This window comes from Oncorhynchus gorbuscha, linkage group LG24, assembly GCF_021184085.1.
Source record: "Oncorhynchus gorbuscha isolate QuinsamMale2020 ecotype Even-year linkage group LG24, OgorEven_v1.0, whole genome shotgun sequence".
In the NCBI taxonomy this organism is placed as follows: Eukaryota; Metazoa; Chordata; class Actinopteri; order Salmoniformes; family Salmonidae; genus Oncorhynchus; species Oncorhynchus gorbuscha.
Genome location: NC_060196.1, coordinates 16,032,919 through 16,039,537, shown reverse-complemented (window position 1 = coordinate 16,039,537; position 6,619 = coordinate 16,032,919). Strand labels below are relative to the sequence as shown.

At 42.1% G+C, this 6,619-nt stretch overlaps 1 long non-coding RNA gene across 2 annotated transcripts in view; it reads left to right on the top strand.

The window, feature by feature from the left end:
• The first annotated feature begins 5,582 nt into the window (after positions 1–5,582).
• LOC124011980 overlaps positions 5,583–6,619 on the top strand; it is a 2,601-nt gene continuing 1,564 nt past the window's right edge. The window contains exon 1 of one of the 2 annotated variants that reach the window (XR_006834627.1): positions 5,583–5,763. This is a non-coding gene — a long non-coding RNA (uncharacterized LOC124011980). Of the gene's footprint in view, positions 5,764–6,531 lie in introns of those variants that run through there. The other variant, XR_006834626.1, reaches the window with a different exon arrangement.

Here is a 6,619-nt window from a genome sequence, read left to right as displayed (position 1 = left end):
ATGGACCTGGAGGAACGCGTTCAGGAACAAGCGAGGGAGCTTGAGTGTATCTGCTCCATCATGGAGCACATTGTCCAGAAAATGGATCGCTGGGAGAGACAGGGAGTTTCTCCAGCGCCACCACCACCACAACCGGAATCTCCCGTGAACGTTTTTTCCTCTCCGGAATCGAGGATCCATTTATTCCTGCCCACGGGATACAACGGAGATACTGCCGGCTGCCAGGGTTTCCTCCTCAAGCTAAACTTATATCTAGCCACGGCCTCCCCAGTACCATCTGACCGTGAGAAGAGTTACGCCCTCGTCTCATGCCTCACCGGGAAAGCCTTGGAATGGGCCAGCGCTGTGTGTAGAAGGGAGGATGCGGCGTTGGACCATTTTGAGGAGTTCACCGCCAGTTCCGGATAGTATTCGATCACCCACCTAAAGCAGCGGGTGAGCTCCTCTATCATCTGAGGCAGGAGACGAGGAGTGCACAGGATTTTGCTTTGGAATTTAGGACCTTGGCTGCCGGCGCTGGATGGAGCGACAGGGCCCTGATCGACCATTACCGTTGTAGTCTACGCGAGGACGTCCGTCGGGAGCTGGCCTGTAGAGACACCACCCTCACCTTCGACCAGCTGGTGGACATGTCCATCAAGCTGGACAACATGCTGGCTACTCGTGGACGTCTAGATCGGGGTCTGGTTGTTCCATCCTCCCGCACCCTCTCTCCCGAACCTATGGAATTGGGAGGGATGGTGCGCAGGGAGACCGGAGGGGGTTGCAGCTCGAGCACCATTCATGGTCGCAGAGGGCACACTGCTGGTCGGTGCCTGGTCGGTGCCGGGTTGGTTCCTCTGGGAATAGAGAGGGCAGGCAGGGCATTCTGACGTCACCCCAGGTGAGTAGGCACCATTCTCATCCAGAGCCCTCTGCTGCACTAATGTTTGTCTGTCTCTTTTCCTGATTTTTCACTGCATTCCCAGTATAAGGCACTAGTTGATTCAGTTGCGGCTGGGAATTTCATTAATAAAAGTCTAGCTCATAGTCTAGGGATCCCTATTGTTCCTGTGGATATGCCGCGCGTCGGGGGGTACTGTCAGGACTTCTGCCGAAGTCGTTGCCTCTCCTTGTTCGGGCGGTGCTCGGAGTTCGACGTCACCGGTCTTCTAGCCATCATTGATCCTTTTTTCATTTTCCATTGGTTTTGTCTTGTCTTCCCACACACCTGTTTTCAATCCCATTCATTACATGTTGTGTATTTAACCCTCTGTTTCCCCTCATGTCTTTGTCAGAGATTGATTTGTTGTCAGTGTAGTGTTTATTGTTTGTATAGGTGCGCGTCGGGTCTTCGTACCCATGTTTTGTTTGTTTGTACATTTATTGTTATGGCGCATACTTGTGGAACTTTATTAAAAGACTCCATATTTACACTCCATTTGACTCTCCTGCGCCTGACTTCCCTGCCACCTATTACACCTATGCTTGACAGCTAGATCTGTTTTTGGTCCAATAGCATATTTTAAATAATCCATCTTCCTTGTGGATCTGTTTGCACAATGAGGTCAAAATTTGTTTTAATTTGTATAATCATCCCTTTTGCCCATGACAAAAATATATTTCTCCCTCACAGTCCTTTTTCCACCCAACCTCATCTATATTTGTAGAATGAGTTTCCTGTAAACAATAGACATTATAGTATTTTTCTTTTAGCCATTTGAAATTGATCTTCTTTTTGTATGATCTGCTAAGCCATTACAATTATAACTTGAAATACTTATATCCCCACATAATGACAACCAAGTTTGAATTATACTTACCACAACCAATGTTTGTAAACTTTACCATTAAAAAGCACCATGATGATTAAGTGTCCATATAGCTGTACCACAATAGTTTGCACTGGTAAGCATACTGTATCTGCAACTTTGTAAACCTCGAATTGTCCTAATATTCCATCCACTAACACCTCCCCCCATATCTAGGTCTGTTGTCACTAAGACCATCAGACCATCTCCCTGAATCATGACACACCTTTGCGCCCTAAGGCAAACCCTTGGCCGCCAAATGGCGTTGGCCAGAGGGAAATATGGGCAGTCCCATGATAACATCATTATCTATGAGGATGCTTATGAGAACTAACCAAATAACATGGAAAACAGTCAGAAAGAAATGAGTAACAATAATAGATCATATTAATATAAATAATAACAACACAATCGTATACATGCATGCTCATGTTTGAAAGTCCGAGCAAGGCTATAAGCATGTCAGCCCAGCCTGCTCAGATCATTGGATTCAATTGTTCGATTTTTTTTTTTAACGAAGAGAAAACAACCTAAATATATCGCAACGCAAGACGATTCCTTTTTATGTCCATTACATGCAAGACCTATTTCACGTAGTCTTCATTATGTCCTGTTGTATTCCGACAAAAAAAGGAAGAAGGAAAATGGAACACAGATTCTAAAGGCCGCTAATGACTGCAAGTAAAAATTCGCCTGAGGCATCACATTATATCCTGTTGTATCGTGCCATGGCTCTGCCAGAGCAGACCGCAAGCCAACCCCGGGCACTTCCTTATGGGAAGGCATACTCGGCCAAGAACACGTGCAGTACTGACAATCCTGAGGAAGTAAACCTCTAAAACCGACCCTCTCTCCACCCATACACATGATGTTTTTTTATTCCAGGGTTGTTGCTCTTTCACCTCGGTTGTTTTACACCTAGGCCTATATCATTAGGATCAAGAATATAAAAGGTAGGATAAATAGCTTATATAGAAATATATAATATACCTTTCTCTCGCTTAGAGAAGTGCTTCCATAAGACAATTATTGTATTAGTTCTACCGTTAACTTGAATGACTTTATCCTAGTGTTAACCAGCCCGCCCCGCCACACAGTAGAGACACCAACCCTGTTGACAATACCTAATCTATCCATTTGCCGGTGTGTATCAGAAGAATAATCATCCTTTACTTTTTTATATTGAGATTTATTTGATAAAAGGGCAATTACAAATTATTTTAGGATCGTCTAGGCCTATTCCAATAGAGAACCTAGGCAGGTTTTAAATGATATAATCCTTTATCCTAGCCCTATAATACATCTATTCATATTTGTTAAGTTTTATCCAAAAAGCTACTCGTTCGGATTCACATGGCGAACAAGGCCCGCACTATATAACAGCTTTTATGTCATAATATACTCGACCTCTACAATTTGCACATATCATATTAAACAACAACAAAAACTAAGTTGGTATTTCTAATGTACAATATTCAAATTAAATACATAAAAAAATCATGAAGAAAAAAAAGTCAGCCTTACCCATCCTTGCCTTCCCCTAAAATCAAAATCTGATATTACATCCATATAGTCCACAGTTCCATGTTGCCTGAATAGAAAAATGATAAATTCATCATACCCATTCTGCATTCCCATGAATCCAAATGTATTTTAAGTCCACATAGCCCACGGTTCCATACTCCATGAATAAAAACATAAATAAAGTTTTTGTAAAAAAAAAAATTAATCCATATTTATACTGTGTAAATATGCATCGGCGACTACTTCAACAGGAGGTAGCTATCGCTCACAGTCACGTTGTAATCTTCGAGTCCTTGAACATTTGGTTGTTTACATATAATTTATCGACCACTAGAAGAACATTCTAAATGCTAAATATAAATACTACATCTAAATGCTAAATCTAAATGCTGAATTCTAAATTCTAAACTAAATGCATGCTCTTCAACCGATCGCTGCGCAGACCTGCCTGCCCGTCCAGCATCACTACTCTGGACGGTTCTGATTTACAATATGTGGACAATTACAAATACCTAGGTGTCTGGTTAGACTGTAAACTCTTCTTCCAGACTCAAATTAAGCATCTCCAATCCAAAATTAAACCTAGAATCGACTTTCTATTTCGCAGCAAAGCATCCTTCACTCATGCTGCCAAACATACCCTCTTAAAACTGATTATTCTACTGATCCTTGACTTCGGTGATGTCATTTATAAAATATCCTCCAACACTCTACTGAGCAACTTGGATGCAGTCAATCACAGCGCCATCCGTTTTGTCACCAAAACCCCATATACTACCCACCACTGCGACCTGTATGCTCTTGTTGGCTGGTCCACACAACATATTCATTGCCAAACCCACTGGCTCCAGGTCATCTATAAGTCTTTGCTAGGTAAAGCCCCGCCTTATTTCAGCTCACTGGTCACCATAACAGCACCCACCCGTAGCACGTGCTCCAGCAGGTATATTTCACTGGTCACCCCCAATGCCAATTCCTCCCTTGGCCGCCTTTCCTTCCAGTTCTCTGCTGCCAATGACTGGAACAAATTGAAAAAAATCACTGAAGCTGGAGACTAATTTCTCCCTCACTAACTGTAAGCATCAGCTGTCATAGCAGCTCACAGATCACTGCACCTGTACATAGCCCATCTGTAAATAGCCCATCCAACTACCTCATCCCAATATTGTTTTTTCTTTTGCACCCCAGTATCTCTACTTGCACATTCATCTTCTGCACATCTATCACTCCAGTGTTTAATTGCTAAATTGTAATTACTTCGCCACTATGGCCTATTTATTGCCTTACCTCCCTAATCTCACCGCATTTACACACACTGTATATAGATATTCCCCCCCCTATTGTGTTATTGACTGTATGTTTGTTTATTCCATGTATAACTCTGTGTTATTGTTTGTGTCGCACTGCTTTGCTTTATCTTGGCCAGGTCACACTTGTAAATGAGAACTTGTTCTCAACTGGCCTATCTGGTTAAATAAAGGTGAAATAAAATGTTCCCAAAAAATTGCTTCTCTGCTTAGAGCCTTTTGGAAGTAGGCTACAGGGCACTATTTTATGAGGAAATTGTTCATTGATAGAGAATGGGGTGTTCTTCAATTCCCTAGCTTGTTGTAACATAGCAATTTTCATTTTGTAGTGGGTCAGCATAGCTACGATCAGACGGGTCCTTCCCTCTGCTCAGCCACCGAAACAGTGAGCTTTTTGTAAATAATTTGTTTCCAACTGTTCGTCCGTTATCTTGAGTTGACGTTTCATTGACAACTTTTTCCTCCTTTGACTGATAGTTTTCATTTTCATCCTCCTTTATTCCCATTGTAACAATGTTATTTTTCATACTTCTGCACTTTAGATCAAGTAATTCATACTGCATGCATATGCATGTGATTTATTATTGTGTGACTATGTGCAAGGTCCATTGACCTACATTTTAATCTTGCCCTCAAAGTTACATAAAACATGATTGTGCACTCACAGTAATCTACAGTAGCGCAAATGAAGACATGAAAACACACATAGTCCCCAGCAGAGTTCTTATGACAATGCTTGAGTTTGGTTTCCTCAGCCCGAAGAACCTTTGCATGGCAGTCCCTCCTTCTCACCTCTTACTTAGGCAACAATCAGTCATGTGAATAATCAGTCTGTCACAGTCACAGACTAGTCACCACATCTTTTCAGAAAGTAGTGGGGAGGCCGGCCAATCACCATAAATAAGGTACTAACTTTAAGGTGTGTGTCTGTCTGTCTGTCTGTCTGAGTGTATATATATGTGTAGTGCTTGACTTAGACTGAAATCGGTAACGGTACTCATCTTGGATGCTGGTACTGTAGGTGCAGGGGCTCCACAGTGCTTTTGAGCAAATATTCTATAAGACGAACAGGAGCTCAAGCAGTGTGCAAAGCTGTCATCAAGGCAAAGGATGGCTACTTTGAAGAAGCGAAAATATAAAAGGTATTTTGATTTGTTTAACACTTTTTTGGTTACTAGATTAGAGAGCGGAGGAGCAGAAAGAAAGGGGGAAATAACGAATGAGAGAGAGAGAGAGAGAGAGAGAGAGAGAGAGAGAGAGAGAGAGAGAGAGAGAGAGAGAGAGAGAGAGAGACAGAGAGAGACAGACGAGACAGACAGACAGACAGACAGACAGACAGACAGACAGACAGACAGACAGACAGACAGACAGACAGACAGACAGACAGACAGACAGACAGACAGACAGACAGACAGACAGACAGACAGACAGACAGACAGACAGACAGACAGACAGACAGACAGACAGACAGACAGACAGACAGACAGACAGACAGACAGACAGACAGACTAAACATACCAACTATGTTATTTTCAGGTGTTTCTAAACCAAATGGAGCTTTTTGTAAATAATTTGTTTCCAACTGTTCGTCCGTTATCTTGAGTTGACGTTTCATTGACAACTTTTTCCTCCTTTGACTGATAGTTTTCATTTTCATCCTCCTTTATTCCCATTGTAACAATGTTATTTTTCATACTTCTGCACTTTAGATCAAGTAATTCATACTGCATGCATATGCATGTGATTTATTATTGTGTGACTATGTGCAAGGTCCATTGACCTACATTTTAATCTTGCCCTCAAAGTTACATAAAACATGATTGTGCACTCACAGTAATCTACAGTAGCGCAAATGAAGACATGAAAACACACATAGTCCCCAGCAGAGTTCTTATGACAATGCTTGAGTTTGGTTTCCTCAGCCCGAAGAACCTTTGCATGGCAGTCCCTCCTTCTCACCTCTTACTTAGGCAACAATCAGTCATGTGAATAATCAGT